We start from the raw sequence: 17,165 nt of genomic DNA on the forward strand, positions 1-17,165 counted from the left end.
TAAAAATATCTTCAGATGGGAAGCAGTAATCATGTAAATAAAAGAAAGCAATCATGAATTGAAATACCTCAAATAATATTAATTAAGAAAATTATATGTAACATGGAAGAGATCATAAATTAAATAAAAATAAAGAACCTGGGATTGAGAGTCACTCCTAAAACTAAGAGAAGTCCTAAATCCTAAGAGAGAGAGGAGAGAACCTCTCTCAAAACTAATCTAAATCATGAGAAGTGAATTATATGAGCCTCCTTATGAATGGATGCAATCCCCCACTTTATAGCCTCTAATCTGTGTTTTCTGGGCCACGAACTGGGTCGAAAACAGCCCGAAAATCGCTGGAGAAGAATTCAAACATGCTGATTTTCGTCACTGCGACGCGGCCGCATGGATCACGCGGTCGCGTCGCCTAGCGTCAGAGGAACCATAGCATATTATATATCAAATCGAAGCCCCGGACGTTAGCTTTCCAACGCAACTAGAAACGCGTCGTTTGGACCTCTGTAGCTAAAGTTATAGCCATTTGAGTGCGAAGAGGTCAGGCTGGACAGCTTAGCAACTTCTTCATGTTCTTGTATTCCTTCCACTTTTGCATGCTTCCTTTCCATCCTCCAAGTCATTCCTGCCCTATAATATCTGAAAATACTTAACACATATATCAAGGCATCTAATGGTGATAAGAGAGGATTAAGAATAAGCAAATATAAGATCAAAGAAGCATGTTTTCAATCAAAGCACATAATTAGGAAGGCAAATGTAAAACCATGCAAATAGTATGAAGAAGTGGGTAAAGAGTAGATAAAAACCACTCAATTGAGCACAAGATAAACCATAAAATAGTGGTTTATCAACCTCTCCACACTTAAACACTAGCATGTCCTCATGCTAAGCTCAAGAGAAACTATAAAGATGAAGAGGAATGGTAGAATGTATGAAATGCAACCTATCTATATGAATGCAACTACATGCAAAATGTTTCTACCTACTTGGTTAAAAGTAAACAAATCTTTTAAGAACAAATATGAATTGGATTTCACTAATTCAAATCATGAAAGTGAAGTACAAATAGACTTGTAGAAGAAAATAGCTCATGAAAGCCAGGAACAAGGAATTGAGCATCAAACCCTCACTGGTAGTGTATACACTCTAATCACTAAAGTATTTAAGGTTTGATTCTCTCAATTCTCTACTATCCTTGCTTTCTAAGGCTTGTTCTTCATCTAACAATCAACACAAATTTAATGCACAGATACACATATCAAGAGGTCTTTTAAGGGTTGTAATGGGGTTAGGGTCAAGGTAGGATTGTATTTGGCCAAGTGGACTAAAATCTGAATCCTTAATTAACTTAAACTTTCCACCTAACTTAAACAATCCATGTAATCATAATACAAAATCTAACTATCCATTAACCATGTTTTCCACATATTCATGCATTCTAATTTTAAGTACAGTACATATGCATTGCTTTCAACATTTACTTTGGGGCATTTTGTCCCCTTTTACTTATTTGCTCTCTTTTTCTTTTTTTTTTTAATAACCTTATTTTTTCTCAATGCATATGATTAAATTATTGAATGTATGAACATGCCCTAAACATTCTTTCACATTTTCAGAAAATTCTAACATACTCAATTCTCAAACCAAATGTTTCCAAACCCACTTTTCCCACACTTAAATTATAAGCATTCTCACTAGTCTAAGCTAACCAAGGATTCAAATTAAGGACATTATTGTTTTCCGCTTAGAGTTAGTGATGAGCTAAAATAAAGAATAAAAGAGGTAAAATAGGCTCAAATCGGTTTGCAAAGGATAATGAAAGGGTAAGGCCATATGGGTATGTAAACTCAGTGAAACAAAGGCCTCAATCATATAAGTGCTTGCATACATCAAACCATTGAAATATAGAATTAAGCAAGACAAAGATCACAATTTTAGAGAGAAAAATATACACTAAAACAGAATTTTGGTTGATAAAATGCAACCAATTCAAATAGGCTCAAAAATCTCACAGGTTTTGTGTGTTCAAGTTCTAAACCATGTTCCAGTATAATATCTCTTCAAACAAGTGTAACATTAATTTTTATTCAAATTAGTGAAATTTTCTAAAAGGTTTCTTGAAAAAGAAAATATTACTTTAACCAAGTGGTAAAATATGCAAAAAAAATCAAATAAATATGCAATTAAATATGCAAATGCAACAACTAACAAGAAAAATAAACCATTGGTGTTTGAGATAGGAAGGTACTAACCCACGGAGATCAGTATCGACCTCCCCACACTTAAAGATTGCACCGTCCTCTGTGCATACTGAGATGTGCAGGTGGATGAGTTGTTCCAACTGATGCTTTTCCTAAAGATTGTGCAGATGGACTTGTCTGTCTCTCCATTTAAAGGTCTTCTGGTTCCCTTCCGGGTGGCCATCCTGAAAGAAAAAGGGAAGAAAGGTAACCCAATAATAAAGATAAGAAAATAAATGAAGTATGGTTGGGTTAATGCCAAATGATAAGGGTCTCATTTATATGGTAGCTACAACATGCAAGTGAGAAAACAATAGAAGCCATGGCATACCAGTGGTGCAAAATTTGCAACAATCGGGAAAAGAGTGGGTAATGAAAGACAATGTAAGTTCGTGTCAATGCAAAAGGAATATTAGTAATATAAAAATTAGCATTGATTTAAATAATATTACCCAATTAGAATAAAACAAGTCATGAAGCACCCAAAATAATTCAAGAGAAAATGCAACAGTTAAATAAGAAAATTTTAACACCAAAGGAGAAATAATTAATTTTAGAAAAGAAAATAAAAATATGCACAAAATTAAGATGCAATGAATGAAATATGCAAATAAATTAAGTAAAATAAAATGGAGGTGAAGAAAATAAGAAAGGAAGAAGAAAGAAATAAGAAAAGATAAAAAATAAGGATTAGAGAAGAAAAGATAAGAAATTTGGCTGATCTGGATATTCTGTGCGCCGCTTGTGACGCGGACGCATGAGTGACGCGGTCGCGTGGTGCGCAAGACGGTCAGGTGACGTGGACGCGTGGGTCACGCGATTACGTGGACTGTTTTGTGCGATTGGCGCGAGTGGAGCCTTGCGGTCGCGCAACTCTCTGTTCGAAACTCTTTTTGCCAAAAATCTGGGTGACGCGATCGCGTGGTTGACGCGGTCGTGTGGGTGGCCATCTTTTGAAAACGACGCGAACGCATGGGGCACGCGTTCGCGTGGGAGGGCTTGGGCTTCCAGCACGAGTCCAGCCCAACTCCAGCTCAACTTTCTGCCATGCACCCCTTTACGTCGACTTCTCAGAGCCACGCGGTCGCGTCACCGACGCGATCGCGTTGGGAAGCTATTTTTCCAAATGATGCGGCCGCGTCAGCGACGCGGTCGCGTGGATCAATTTGTGCCATTAGCGCGCCTCCAGCCACGCTTTCGCGTGACTCTCTGTTCAATTCTTTTCTTTCCAACGCACACACGACGCGGACGCGTCGGCAACGCTGTCGCATCGCGTGCGAAAAATCCCCTCTCTTTTTTTTTTCTGAAAAATGAAGAATGCAGTGTTAATACGAATGTGATGCAAAACTTTAGTTTCAATAAAATAAAATAAAATAAAATAAAACTAGAAAACAAACAAAACTAAATAAAAATGAAAAAGGAACAATCATACCATGGTGGGTTGTCTCCCACCTAGCACTTTTAGTTAAAGTCCTTAAGTTGGACATTGGATGAGCTTCCTGTGTTATGGTGGCTTGTGCTTGTACTGATCCAGGAATCTCCACCAATGTTTGTGATTCCAATGGCCTCCGGGGTCCCAAACTAGGCATGTAAATCCCTTAAGAAGCTTTAAACAGATTCTTAGGCTCCCGGGTGACAAATGTCAGAGCAGATTCCAGGATCCCAAATCTTGCTTTTACACCCGTCTTTGTGTTGATTATCATGATTCCATCCGGGTAACAAGCAATCTGAATTCTCACTAAAGCGGCCAAACAACTTCCTAGACCCATTCAGTTGAGCTTTACACCAACCTTTGCGTTTAAACTTAAAGCTTCCAACCATAATGAACCTTGCAGGATAATTCTTACCACTGACCATCTTCCTCTTACTCTTAATGCCACAAAGAGCTCTAAGCTGACCATCCATCTCCAGTAGCCCATATTCAAGTGGGATTAGAAAGCTAAGGGATATGAAATTTACCCACTTGAATGTTGTGAAGGATGATGGCAACTTAGAGGGAGGTATTTTCAATGAAATTGCAAGCTCCACTCCCTTGTGCTCTTCTCTGATAATTACCACCTCTTTGCAAGATTCTTCAATTTCAACCTCTTCCTCTTGGTAACTTTCTTCCAATTCAATCTCCTCTTCATTGCTTTCCAAGGGTATGGGAGGTTGTGCTTCTTCTTCTTGAATCTCCATCACTTGATCAACCTCTTCCAAGTCTTCAACTGTGATATGCCTTGGAGGTTGTACACCCTCCTCAACATCAATTGCAACCGTCTTGGAAGGAGGCTTTATGTTTTGACTTTCCCATGGAGGTTCAGCATCTCCTAAGTCTTCAACCAATTCTTCTTCTTCAATAATCCCAGCTTCCTCTACTTGTTCCAGTACAAAGTCAAGCTCCGTACTGTTCACTGGAGTTTCTAGTATCTCCTTCATACTACGTTCTTCATTAGATTGTTCACATGAAGCCATGGGGGTTCCTTGAGTGTCCGAACGTCGGGAAGCTAATTGACTCATTATTGCTTGCCCCAATTGATGAATGATTGCCTGACATCGATCCACTGTTTCCTTGAGACGATCCTTTGTCTCTTGATGCACTCGGCTTTCATAAATAGGATCATAGTGCTCTTGGATTGATGGATATGGAGATGGTGAATATTGAAGTGGTGGTTCTTGTGAGTAATTGGGTTGGAATTGGGGTGGTTCTATATATGGTTCATATGGCTCATAAGGTGGTTGGTATGGTGGTTGAGGGTTGGGATTATATGGAGGTGAATGGCGGAAAGGGGCTTTTGAGTGTGGTGGTCCAAAGTTATGTTGAGGAAAGGGTTCATAGGCATATGGTGGAGGTTGTTGATAGTCCATTGGAGGTGGTTGTTGCCATGAGGGTTGATCAAATCCTTGTGGCTCCTCCCATCTTTGATTGTTCCAACCTTGATGCCTGTTCTCATTGTAATTTCTTCTTCCTGCAACATAATTGTAACCAGACTCATAGCCAAAGGGGTGAGAGTTCATAGTAGCAAATAAAAAATAAAAATAAATTTAAATTAAAAGGTTATTTAAATTTTTTAAAATTAAATTTTGAAATTTTGAATTTTAAATTTTTTAATTTTGAATTTTTGAAATTTGAAATTTGAAAATTTTTAAATTTGAAATTTGAAAATTTTTAAATTTGAATTTTGAAATTTGATTTTTGAAATAAGATAAGATAAAATAAAAATTTTAAAATAAAAACCAATAACCTCTTAACTTAAGAAAAAGCAAAAATAAAAACAAAAATAAAAACAAATAAACAAGAAAAAATAAAATGTTTAGAATAACCAATAATAAGGCACACGTTTGCAATTCCCCCGGCAACGATACCATTTTGACGTTAGGATTTTTGCCAGTAAAGAAGTTCATAAAAACAATCGCATTGTAGATATAGTCTCTAAACCGACAGAAATCCCTTCGTACAAACGTTTTGGTTGTCACAAGTAACAAACCCCTTTAAAATTGGTAACCGAGTATTTAAACCTCGGGTCATCTTCTCAAGGAATTGCAGGAAAGTATGTTCTTATTATTGGTTATGCAAAGGTATGTTTTGGGGTTTTTGGATCAAGGTAAAAAATTAGAAAAGCAATGGCAGAGGGAATAAAACAATAACAATAAACATAAACTCTTGGCAAGGTATTAGAAATTGGAAGTCGAGACCAAGTTATCCTTATCAATGATAATGAAAATTGAATCTTTATTCCACTTAGTCAACCTTTACTAAAGTAAAGGAAAGTCAAGGGATTAATTAGTTTGATCTTCGAATCCTATTTATTTCCTAAGAAAAGATTGGGATTATTGAAGTTCAATTCAATTGGCAAGATAACAATTAACAATTATGCTGTTGAATTTGATAACTCCTGAGTTACTGATTTCTTAACCAAAACCAAAAGGAAAAGAGTAAATCTACTGGAATAAAAATGTCTTCAGATGGGAAGCAGTAATCATGTAAATAAAAGAAAGCAATCATGAATTGAAATACCTCAAATAACATTAATTAAGAAAATTATATGTAACATGGAAGAGTTCATAAATTAAATAAAAATAAAGAACCTGGGATTGAGAGTCACTCCTAAAACTAAGAGAAGTCCTAAATCCTAAGAGAGAGAGGAGAGAACCTCTCTCAAAGCTAATCTAAATCATGAGAAGTGAACTATATGAGCCTCCTTATGAATGGATGCAATCCCCCACTTTATAGCCTCTAATCTGTGTTTTTTGGGCCGCGAACTGGGTCGAAAACAGCCCGGAAATCGCTGGAGAAGAATTCAAACACGCTGATTTCCGTCATTGCAACGCGGCCGCATGGATCACGCGGTCGTGTCACCTAGCATCAGGGGAACTATAGCATATTATATATCAAATCGTAGCTCCGGACGTTAGCTTTCCAACGCAACTAAAACCGCGTCGTTTGGACTTCTGTAGCTAAAGTTATAGCTGTTTGAGTGCGAAGAGGTCAAGCTGGACAGCTTAGCAACTTCTTCATCTTCTTGTATTCCTTCCACTTTTGCATGCTTCCTTTCCATCCTCCAAGTCATTCCTGCCCTATAATATCTGAAAACACTTAACACACATATCAAAGCATCTAATGGTGATAAGAGAGGATTGATAATATGCAAATATAAGATCAAAGAAGCATGTTTTCAATCAAAGCACATAATTAGGAAGGCAAATGTAAAACCATGCAAATAGTATGAATAAGTGGGTAAAGAGTAGATAAAAACCACTCAATTGAGCACAAGATAAACCATAAAATAGTGGTTTATAACCTACCCGCCTTGACGATGCCAATACCGTCATTTCTTTTATTAGAAATAACATTGTATGCCGTTATGGGTTGCCACAAGCAATCATGAGCGACCAAGGATCCCACTTTTGTAACAGGAAAGTAGAGGCACTGCTCAAGCGCTATGGGGTATTGCATAAGATTGCCACTGCTTATCACCCACAAATCAACGGACAAGCGGAAGTGTCCAACTGGGAGATTAAGAGAATTTTGGAGAAAGTGGTCAATCCACAAAGGAAGGATTAAAACCTCCGGTTAGGAGATGCACTTTGGGCATATAGGATGACCTACAAGACTCCGTTGGGGATGAGTCCCTTCCGGATCGTCTATGGTAAGGCATGCCACCTTCCGGTGGAGATTGAGCATAAAGCCTATTGGGCAATAAAGTAGTGCAACATGGATTTCACCCAGGCGGGTGTGGCCAGGAAATTACAGCTAGAGGATCTCGAGTATTTGAGGAACGAAGCATGTGAGAATGCCTGGATCTACAAGGAAAAGACTAAAGCATTTCATGACCATCACATCCGGAAGAAGGATTTTCAAGAAGGTGATGAGCTTCTCCTCTACAACTCGAGGTTTAGATTCATGCTTGGCAAGCTCCGTTCTAGATGGGAAGGACCCTTCGAGGTGAAAGAGATGAAGCCCTATAGAGTAGTTGAATTATTTGACCCTAAAAGTGAAGCAACTTTCAAGGTGAATGGACATAGAGTAAAGAAGTAACATGGCTACAAGTTTCCAAAAGAGCTAGAGGTGTTCCTACTAATGGATGCACCTAGAAGAGGAGAAGCTTGAGCAACTGACCGTCCAACTTAAGGACGTTAAAGAAAAGTGCTTGGTGGGAGGCACCCCACCGTGGTAAGATCGTCCTTGTGTATACCTTCTTGCTTCTAGCTTTAGATTCTTGAGAATTTTGTGATTTCTTAATGTTGTTAATTGCTTAGGAATGCTAGTTTTGTTGATCTTGTTGGATAACTAGGATGTTCATATAGATTTCATCATTTTGGTATGGATGAATTGTTGAAGTAGAGAGAATGCTTTGTTTTGAATAGTGCATGAATTTGTGAGTGTTTTCTTGACTACCTAGCTTAAACACCAGCCAAGAATGTGTTAGAATAGCCCTTTCTATGTTGTAAAAAATAAATAAATAAAAAAAAGGGAAAAGGGGACATCCGCGCGCGAGCGTGTTGTGCGCGCGAGCGCTGGTGGTGCATTTCACACTCCTGGTACAGAACCTGAGAGTTATGCCCACCTTGTGCCCACTTCGTGCCAAGCACCCACGCGCAAGCATGCGTGACGCCTGCGCGCCCATTGTAACTTAGCCATCGACGTGCAAGCGCACTATGCACGCGCGCATCGGTTGTGCACTCTGACCTCTCTGGTACAAAAACCAAAGAGTTGTGCCAAATTCTGACGCACAAGCATAATTGACGCGTTCGTGCCAGTCGCCACCTTCATCAGGCACGCGTCCGCGCACTGTGCGCGTCCGTGCCGCCTGTGCTACATGCCAACTCTAGTACAAAAAACCCGAGAATTAGGCCTACTTTGTGCCAACTCTGTGCCAGGAGCCCAACTGTCTTCACGCGTACGCGCCCCTCGCTCAACTCTCATCGATGCGCAAGTGAACTATACGCGCGCGCGTCGATTGTGCGACTGATAAACCACTATATCATGGTTTATCTTGTGTTTAATTGAGTGATTTCATCAAGTCTTCACCCATTTATTCATACTAATTGCATGATTTCACATTTTCCTTCCTAGTATTGTTTTATGATTGAAAACGTGCTTCCTAGAAATCTTTAATTAATGTATTTTAATTCTCCTTTATACCATTCGATGCGGTGATCCGTGTGTTAAGTGTTTCAGGCTTTATAGGGCAGGAATAGCTTAGAAAATGGAGAGGAAGCTTGCAAAAATGGAAGGAAAACAAGAAACTAAGGAGATGACCAGCGAATACTGACGCGCGCGCATGGCTCACGCTAGCGCGCGGAATGGAGAAATTGCAGCAACACGTGCGCGTGCCTAACGCGTACGCGTGGATTGGAGTCTGCACGAATCACGCGAACGTGTGAACGACGTGCTCGCGTGACAAGGAGAATCGCTGAATGACGCGAATGCGTAGACGACGCGCACGCATGACCTGCACGATCTGCAAAATTAACAGAAAATGCTGGGGGCAATTTCGGGCCGCGTTTTGACCCAGTTTTTGGCCCAGAAACACAGAATAAAGCTAGGGAACATACAGAGACTCGGGGGAGATTAGATACATAACACAATTTTAGATACATTCACACATTTGGATAGTTTTAGTTTTAGATCTGAATTTAGAGAGGATTACTTTCTCTCTAGGTTCACTTTACATTCATTACTTTTGCTTTTGGATATTAAAGAAGTCATTACCTCCGTTGAAGACATTATTCTAGTTTGTTTCTTTACTAACTCTTTTATTTATTTATAACATATTCTTAATTCTTGCTTAGAGTAGTAATTGGATTATTTTCATGGATTGTTAATGCAGAGAATTACTTTTGTTTTTAATTAATTTTGAATCCTTATTTTTATTTAATTCATCATGTCTTCTTTTATTATTTTTATGAGCGTTATATTCATGTCAATGGAGTAGACTCCATACTTGACATGGGGGTTGATTAAAAGCAGACACTTGAGTTGCAAGGTTTAAGTGCTGTTTAAACTGGAAATTGTTGGCTAGTTTTGTATTTACTAACGCTAGACCTTCCCAAGGGAGAGGACTAGGATTTGCGAATAAGAGTTTGCTCAATCACTTGACTTTTCTTTATTTAATAAGGTTTAACTAAGTGAAAACAACAACCTTTTTAATACTACACTTAAGAGATCCCAACAAGGATAGAACTTCCAATTAATCATTCCCCCAGTCAAGGCTTTTTATTTAGAATATTAATAATCATTCTTAGTTTTTGTTGCTTTAATTTAATTGCTCATTATTCAACTCTCAAAATCTCGTGGAAATTCCTAATTAATAAAATAGCATACTTTCTCGCAACTCGTTGGGAGACGACCTGGGATTCATACTCCCAGTATTTTTTTTCTAAATTTTTATGTCACCTTTCTAAATTGGTGAGGTGGATTTTTGCTGGTTAAGGGCTATACTTGCAATGCTGTTCTCTTATTTAAAACCTCTTAATTGGCCTAACTTCTGCCACGCACCAGTTTTAGGCGCCGTTGCCGGGGAGTTGCAATTGTGTGCTAAATTATTAATTAGTGTACATATTTTTATTTTTATTTGCATTTTTTATTTTTATTTTATTACCATGAGCTATATGTTTCTTTCATTGAATGACGCATTCACTGCCTGATCTAAGCTTAGCTGCATTTGATCCTGAAATTGAAAGAACTATTTCACGTATTAGACGAGCTCGACGTCGGTTATCCTCTGAGGGTGGTGAAGTGATTGTTATGGATTCACCAGTCTCATCTGAGGGCGAATCTGAACTGCCATCTAAGAACGAAACAAGCTCCTTTACTACTAATTCAGTTGATTCACGTGCAGATAACATGGCAGCACCTCGGAGGATTACTCTCCAGGAAGCTGGAGCCCCAGATTTTACACTACAGCCGTATCAAGTGCATCATCCAACTCTGGCTGCAGATTTTGAGCTGAAGACTGCATTAATCAATTTGATACCCAGGTTTCATGGCCTACCTGCTCAAGAGCCTATTAAGCACCTAAGGGATTTCCAGACAGCCTGTTTTACTGTTAGGCGTCATGGTGCAAATGAAACTTCTATTCTATTGACTGCCATCCCATTTTCTCTTGAGGGAAAGATAAGGGAGTGGTACTACTCCCAACCTAAAGTGACTGTTACTAACTAGGATATGCTCAGAAGAGAATTTCTGGAAAAATACTTTCCAGTTGAAGTTACAGACAAACTAAGGAAAGAAATCTCATGCATTGTTCAAGGTGAATCAGAGACTCTCTATGAGTACTGGGAGCATTTTAAGAACCTTCTGGACACATGCCCCCATCACATGATTGACAGACTAGTGTTGATCAGCTACTTCACTCAAGGCATGAAGCCTCGGGATAAAACTACATTAGATGGTGCTAGTAATGGTTCTCTGAAAAAGTACAAGACCGCAGATGAAGCATGGCAACTGATCAGCGACTTAGCTGAGTCTACTAGGAATCACAGGCACAAGAGCACCCACTCAAAAGCCATTGCGGAAGTTTCCTCCAGCACTGAAACTTCTGCTCTTACACAGAGTATATGTGAAATGACCAACCTACTAAAGCAAATATAGTTGAACCAACAACAACAAGCTCAGCCTGCCACACCACAACAAGCCAACAGCTAGTCCCATAAAGAGTATGCGGAATCTGTGCTAACTATAGTCATTATACTGATGAATGCCCGCAGCTCCAACAAGAAGATAGCACTGTGGCAGCTACTCATAACTTCTATGACCGCTCGTATCAAGGATACAATCAACAAGGCGGTAACTACAACCAAGGAGGAAACTATAACCAAGGATGGCAGGACAACTCTAACCAAAGTTAGAGAGATAATTCCAACCATGGATGGAGGGACAACTATAACAGTGGAAGTAGAGATAACAATGGAAACCAAAGGTGGAATAACAACAATAGATAGCAGAATCAGAACCAACCTTACAGAGCTCCTCACCTAAGACAGTCACAAGGACCCCAGCACAACCAACAACAAGTCCCACAGATCACTTATCCCACTTCCTCATCAAATGAAGAGATGCTTCATTCTATTGCACAAGAATAACAAGACATGCAGACTACTTTAAATGGTCTGAATGCCACTTTACAAGCTCTCGCCGCCCGGATAGAGTCACTACCTGCTTCTACCAACCAATCTTCATGCTCCAGTCGAATTCCTTCTCAACCCTTATCTAACCCCAAGGGTGGCATCAATTCCATCACTTTGAGGTCCCGAACCACACTGCCAGAGAGAAACCAGGAAGAGCCAAACCCAATAGTACACGCCCCAGCTGAGGATGTGATAGAAGTAGAAGATGCTGAAATGGAAGATGCTGAAGAGGAAGATAAAGTACAAGACAAGGTTGAAGAAGAATTAGCTCAGCCAAGGAATGGAGAACCAAAGGATACAGAAGCTGCAAGTAGCGCCATCCCTATCCCATTCCCACATCTTGCAAGAAAGCCCAGAAAGCAAACAGAACTTGATCCCAAAATGGTAGAAATTTTCAAAAAGGTTGAGGTAACTGTTCCCCTTTTTGATGTTATTCAACAAGTACCTAAATATGCAAATTTTCTGAAAGATTTATGCATTCATAAGGATAAAATTAATGACTTAGAAACTATTCCTTTAGGTAGTTCTATATCTACTTTAATGGGAAGTATACCTGAAAAATGTAGTGATCCAGGTCCATGCATGGTTAACTGTACCATTGGAGGTGTAATATTTTCTGATTGCATGTGTGACTTAGGAGCATATGTTAGTATAATGCCATTGTCTATATATGATACCTTAGGACTCCCTCCCTTAAAAAGGTCGGCAGCTCGTTTTGTGTTAGCAGATAAAAGCATTATTATAGTAGTTGAAATTGTTGAAGATGTATTAGTAAGCATTAAAGGGCTCACATTTCCCATTGATTTCTATATCCTGGAAATGCCCCCTAATAACTCAGGAAGACCATCATCAATCCTGCTTGGAAGACCATTCCTGAAAACTTCAAAGTTCAAGCTGGATGCATTCTCAGGAACTTACTCCTTTGAGATAGATGGCAGAATAGTAAGTTTCAGTTTAAATGAAGCTATGAAGCACCCACCGGAAGATCATTCTATCTTCCAGTGCGACATCAATGATGAAACTATAGCTGAAGTTCACCGAAAAGAATTAGAGGAGAAGCACATAGAGAAAGGTCCAAGTGTGGGGACACCCGCTGAACATAATAAAGACAATTTAACATTACCATTATCCCCGGATGATCCAGAGCCTAGCCAAGAGCCTAAATCAGAATTGAAGCCCCTTCCTCCACACCTCAAGTATGCTTACCTTAAGGATAATTAGAAGTTCCCAGTTATTATTGCAAGGGAACTCACTTCTAAACAAGAGAAACAACTGCTTAGTGTACTATGAAAGCACAGGAAAGCAATTGGATGGAGCTTGGCGGATATAGTAGGCATCAGCCCTCATGTTTGTGAGCACATGATACATTTAGAAAAGAACTCGAAACCTGTCCATCAACCCCAAAGAAGATTGAATCCTACCATATTAGAAGTTGTCAAGAAAGAAGTGACCAGGTTACTTGAAGCAGATATCATTTACCCCATCTCAGACAGTGAATGGGTCAGTCCAGTACAAGTGGTTCCCAAAAAGTCTGGAGTCACAACAATAAAGAATGAGCATGGAGAACTCCTGACAACTAGAGTACAGAATTCATGGAGGGTTTGCATTGACTCTAGGCGTCTCAACCAATCTACTCACAAGGATCATTACCCCTTGCCATTTATTGATCAGATGCTCGATCGCCTGTCAGGTAAATCCCATTATTGCTTGTTAGATGGTTATACAGTCTACTTTCAAATTCATATAGCTCTTGAAGATCAGGAAAAGACCACTTTTACATGTCCCTTTGGAACGTATGCTTACAAAAGGATGCCTTTTGGCTTATGTAATGTACCTGCTACTTTCCAAAGATGCATGATGAGTATCTTTTTAGATCTTATTGAGAACTGTATGGAAGTATTTATGGATGATTTTAGCGTATATGGTGATTCATTTGACCTTTGCCTGGATAGTCTAGCTAGAGTATTAGACAGATGTGTTAGTACAAACCTTGTATTGAATTTTGAAAAATGTCACTTTATGGTAAAACAAGGGATTGTTCTAGGACATGTTGTCTCTAAAATTGGTATTTCAGTAGATCCAGCAAAGGTGGGTGTCATTTCTAGTTTACCTTACCCCTCCTCTGTGAGGGAAGTCCGTTCGTTCCTTGGCCATGCAGGTTTTTACAGTAGATTTATTAAGGACTTCAGTAAGGTAGCATTACCTTTATCCAGATTGCTACAGAAAGATATTGAGTTCGAATTCAGTGAGGATTGCATGAAAGCGTTTGATAAGCTGAAGATCGCGCTGACTCAAGCTCCAATTGTGAGACGACCGGACTGGTGCCAGCAATTTGAAATTATGTGTGATGCCTCCAACCACGCAGTAGGAGCGGCACTGGCTCAGCGCGAAGGTAAGGATCATTTCGTAATTTCTTATAAATCTAAAACCTTAGATGCTGCTCAGTCTAATTACACTAGTAAAAAAGAGCTTCTTGCTATTGTTTTTACTCTGGATAAATTCCGAGCCTATTTACTTAGTACTAAGGTAGTAGTATACTCAGACCATGCAGCTCTAAAATATTTATTAGCTAAAAAAGAGTCTAAACCAAGATTGATACGTTGGATACTGTTGCTGCAAGAATTTGATTTAGAAATTAAGGATAGGAGTGGTAACCAGAATTTAGTGGCAGACCACTTGAGTCGCCTTGAGAACGTTAAGGAAGACTCTATTCCTATCAATGATGCTTTTCCATTTGATAGTTTGCAAGCAGTATCCGAAGTAGTTCCTTGGTATGCACCTGTAGCTAATTATCTAGTTAGCCATAATTTCCCTTCCAATTTTACTAAGCATCAAAGGGACAAGCTGAAAAGCGAATCTAAATATTATATATGGGATGGCCCATATTTATGAAGGTGTGGTGCTGACTAGGTAATTAGAAGATGTGTGCCCTGATGCCAGGGCATTTTGGCCAGTTTCACTGACCTTTTCTTTACTGTTTTAGGGTAGTTTCATCCATTTTCTTAAGAAAAAGCAAGTTTTGGGTAAAATTTCACTTACATCTTGATTCAAGAAAACATTGTGCACTTTACATGATTTCATGAGAATTATGCATGAATTAAATGACAAATTGGATGATGCATGTCTCATGACTTGGATTAGAAATTTGATGCACTCTACTGCTTGATTTCAGGACAAAGAAAGCAAGGAAGAACCATGTTAACAGCCACGTTAGTCTAACTAACATGACCACTAACGTGGAAAGGGAGCTAGCTTGCAACATTAATGAGAAAAGTAATCGCCAATAACGTCCTCGAAGCCATCATAGCCCACATTAAGAGTCACGTTAACTAAATTAACGTGAACTCTAACGTGGAAGAAGAAAATGAAGCCAACGTTAGTGACACTCACCTTTGTCACTAACGTTGGACCAAGCTCATATTGGCCACGTTAAGAGCCACGTTAACTCAGTTAACGTAGACCCTAACGTGGGGAAGCAAAAGAATGGCCAACGTTAGTGACACTCACCTTTGTCACTAACATTGGACTAAGCCACTTTGAGCCACGTTAGTTGCCACGTTAACTTAGTTAACGTGGAAGCTAACGTGGAGGGAGCAAGAATCGCCAATGTTAGTGACACTCACCTTTGTCACTAATGTTGGAATGAGCCACTATGACCAACGTTAACTCCCACGTTAACTTAGTTAATGTGGAAGCTAACATGGATGAAAGAATGATGAGCCAACGTTAGTAACATTCACCTTTGTCACTAACGTTGGAGATGGCTATCACCACCACGTCAGAAGCCACATTAACCTAGTTAACGTGAAGTCTAACGTGGGAAGTAGGGGCGTTTTGAAATGTTAGTGACAAAGGTAAGTGTCACTAACATTTTCGAAGATTTGGCAAGCCTACGTTAAAGGTCACGTTAGCCACACTAACGTGAACTATAACGTAGGGAAGGGAGGATTCTCAACACTATTGGAAAAGGTAAGTCCCAATAACGTGTGCGAAGGATCAAGAGGCAACGTTAGTGGTCACGTTGGTGCCACTAACGTTGAAGTTAACGTGGATCACCCTTGGGTTAGGAATGTTAGTGAAAAAGGTGACTGCCACTAACGTTCTCGAACCCACACTTTCACTTAACGTTAACGCCACTAACGTCCTAAGCTAAAAGTCCCTGCCTAGTTCATACTTTCTCTCTGCAAGTAAAGCTAAGCCCACTGAAGAGGATAACTGCTTCAAACTCAAGATCCAAAGGCCCATATCCAAGATTTGAATAACCAACTAGAAGATTAGAAGAGTAGTATATATATAGGGGTAGTTTTGAATCAGAGAGGGGGTTGGAAATTTGAGAACTACTCTCTGTATTTTACTTTCTCTTCAACTTCTAGTTTAATTTTCAGAATGTACTCTCCATCTATGCTTTCCATTTCCAGAGCTATGAACAACTAAACCTCTTTCATTGGGTTAGGGAGCTCTGTTGTAATTTGATGGATCAATATTAGTTTTCATTATTCTTCTTCTATCTTTTCTCTTGATTTTACTAGTAAGCTTTCAATCTTCATTTAATTGGGTAGTTATCTTGGAAAAGAAGCTATTCATACTTGGATCTCTTCGGAACTTTGGAAGAGGAATGAAGAGATCATGCTAGAAATGCTTTCTCATGTTGGACCAAATTAGGGTTTGGATGGATATAGTGACATATAATCCTACCATCACATTGATTTGGAAATACATGTGGTATAATCAGTGACCATATTTCATCTCTTCTCATGAGCAATTGACCAAAGAATTGGCTATTGATCAAGATTTGAGAGATTAAATTACCAAGAAATTGGAATTCGATCACTTAAGATTGGCAAGGAGATCAATGAATGCATTGATTGAGGAAGAGATGAAAATGAACTTGATCCGGAGAATGCAACATCTCCTAAGCCCAATGAATCCCCCATTTCTGATCTTACCCAATCTCTTTAAATTCTGCAATCTACTTTTATGAGCATCTTCTCCATTTCCATTTAAGATTCTGCAATTTATTTTCCGCTATTTACATTCAGCTCTTTATTTCCAGCATTTACGTTTTCTGCTATTTACTTTCCCGCCATTTAATTTTCTGCAAATCTCAAATCCAATTCTGCTTAGCTCAACTAGAAGATTCCTCTAATTAAAGTTGCTTGACCAATCAATCACTGTGGGATTCGACCTCACTCTATTGTGAGTTTTTACTTGACGACAATTCGGTATACCTGCCAAAGAAAAATTGTTGAGAGACAAGTTTCTGTGCATCAAGTTTATGGCGCCGTTGCCGGGGATTGATTTTGTATCAACAAT

Source organism: Arachis hypogaea, chromosome 19 (assembly GCF_003086295.3).
Source record: "Arachis hypogaea cultivar Tifrunner chromosome 19, arahy.Tifrunner.gnm2.J5K5, whole genome shotgun sequence".
NCBI lineage: Eukaryota > Viridiplantae > Streptophyta > Magnoliopsida > Fabales > Fabaceae > Arachis > Arachis hypogaea.